This window comes from Myotis lucifugus, unplaced genomic scaffold, assembly GCF_000147115.1.
Source record: "Myotis lucifugus unplaced genomic scaffold, Myoluc2.0 scaffold_163, whole genome shotgun sequence".
NCBI lineage: Eukaryota > Metazoa > Chordata > Mammalia > Chiroptera > Vespertilionidae > Myotis > Myotis lucifugus.
In genome coordinates, this window is record NW_005871211.1 from 798,903 (window position 1) to 801,641 (window position 2,739).

Genomic DNA, 2,739 nt, shown 5'->3' on the forward strand with positions numbered 1-2,739 from the left:
CCCTTTTTGGTAGAATTGGGGAGGGTACAGAAGGAGAGAATGAAAGACAAATTAAAAATGACTGTTGCTCCAGGCATAGGTCCTGGGGTGGGAAGGAATGCTGGTGAGACCAAACTTAAAGAAGATTCGAGCCCTATATTCCAGCATCCCCAAGGGGAAATGTGAGTAATAGGCGAGGCAGGAACCTACTCAAACCCACGGGACACATCCCGACCCAACGCCGACTCTGGAAGATAACGATGGCAGGGGTCACATGGAGGAGTCACTTGACCTTTCCTCGCGCTGTTAGGGACCCGCTTGCCCCCAGCCGATTCCGTGGGGCAGGAAAAGCCTCGTGTTGCTTCTCCTCGCCTCCCCCTTCTTTCTCATCTGCAAGGATTGTGTCAAGACGCCCCCGCCACCCCGGCGCAAAAAGTAGCAACTTCCCCTCCGCCCGTCTGAAGGCGCATTTGAATGCGTTTCCCTTTCATTAAGAACAAAGGCTGGAGTCCGAGCCTCGCCGCGCGGGGGGACAGGAAAGTCCGCGACCTGTGTCGGGAGCACAAAAACACTCCGAGGGTGACCCACGAGAAAGAGGAAGGGGAAAAACACCAATCCTCCTGGCACTGGGCTTTTTCGACTTTTCCTTTAAAAAGAAAAAAGTTTTTCAAGCTGTAGGTTCCAAGAACAGGCAGGAGGGGGGCGAGGCGGGGGGTTTTACAGAAAAGGCGCCTGGTCGGTTATGAGTCACAAGCGGGTTATAAAAGGGTCGCACGTTCGCAGGCGCGGGCTTCCTGTGCGCGGTCAGCCCGGGCGCAGCGCGGACCCGCCGGCGTCGGGCGGCCGCCTTCCAGCGCGGGGACAGGCGTGGACGTGGAGCGGAATCCCCCGGCACGCCGCGTGGGGAAGACAGGAGGCCGCTCCCGGCCGGCAGGAATGCCCTGTGCCCTCCGCCCGCCCTCTTCTCTCCCCAGCCGGGAGGCGCGGGGCTGCGGGACCGCGGATCGGGGGCGGGGGTGGCGCGCACGTGGCTGCCGAGTGCCCAGCAGCGCCGGCCCGAGGGACGCTGTCCGCCGGCCCGCATCCGGGCCCGGAGGTCGCTGGGCAGGGACTCCTGGGGGAAGGGAAGGTGCTGAAGACCTGGCGCTCAGCTTCTCCGCAGTTTCCTGACTTGGGAGGGGAGGTACCGACGACCTGGCGCTGGACCAGCTTAGCTGCTGGAGCGGCCAGACCAGTGTGCAGGACACACTTAGGGGCAGGGTGGGTCCCGCGGGCCTGCCTTCAAAACAGGTCTCTTCTGTTTTCTTTGGAAAAGTAACTAATAATATACTCGAACTTTATAAAAGTTAGAATCATAACATACCATGTCTTCAACTCACGGACTGAGAACTGAGCAAAGGTTCAATGAGCTGTGTTTATTTGCTCCCATGAAGGGTGGGTGGATAGAGCGCTTCGGTTATCTTTTTTATTCTCTCCAACCCCTGGCTGGTCTCCATCCTCCACATTTTACAGCTCCCAAAGGTGGACCAGGTCTTTTGAATTTTATATAATCTAAAGCAGGCATAGTGGGATGATTATGAATAAAATTTAACCTGGAATTACTGAAAGTGAGAGCTGACACAGATATAAGTGAGAATCCAATCCTTAAAAACGAGGATCGGAGGCCCAGAGAGGTGAAGTTACTTTTCCAACATCATACAGCAGATCCAGGATCACCTGTGATTTGAAGAGGCCAAGGGACCTAATGATGCTCATAATTTAGTTTATGTCTTGTGTCAAATAGATGCGGTTACGTGGAGACATACTTTTTACAGGACGTTATGTAGCTACTTCAAGCCAAAGTTACCCCATTCATTACTCTGAAGTGGTGCCTCTTGCATCCCTTAACATAACGTGTAATCTAGATGAACTAGGGTGGCTGAACTCTTAATAATCAGGCACTGACCTTGTAAAATGGATGGGTATAAAGTATTTAATTGCTTATCTGTGTGAACAGTAATGTAAGCTAAAAAGTTGACATGTCCATTTCCTGCCTTTTGTCTGAATTGACAGCCACAATAATAGAAAATTGGCAGGGGGTGTGGTGGTCTCCCCATTTTGCCCCTGAGGATTTGTGGCTCGGAGGCCTCGTGTTCTCTAGTAAGGTCACTAGGTCCTTAGTGTACAGCCTGCTTTTAGGTACGGATGTGGGATGTGGGATGTGGGACGAGGGGGTTAGGGGTGCCGACCACAGGCCTTTTGTCTCTCGGTACAGGCTCATTTCAATTACTTTGCTGCCTCCCTGATTTCGTTCAGGGGACCAGAGCACATTTAGTAATTACTTCTGCTGCCTGGAGTACTCCATAAAGGCCAGTAATAACCAAGTTCCCTCACACGGTGACGGGGGTCAGCTCCCCCTGGCCGCAGGACCCAGCTTCCTAACCACACGTGTTAAGAAAGAGACACATGAGCACTGGCTGAGACCTACACTGCTTCAAGGGAGAACAGTAACTATCACAGACTTCTACTCTTGAATTTACTGGGCTAATTAATTCTGTGCGAAAAGAATAACTTATTGGTCTTTACAAAAACAAAGTCCCGCCCTAGCTGGCTTGGCTCAGTGGATAGAGCATCAGTCCCCAGTTGGATTCTGGTAAAGGGCACATGCCTGGGTTGCAGTAGGGGGTATGCAGGAGTCAGCCAATCAAGGATTCTCTCTCATCATTGATGTTTCTATCTCTCCCTTCTCTGAAATATATATATATATATATATATATATAT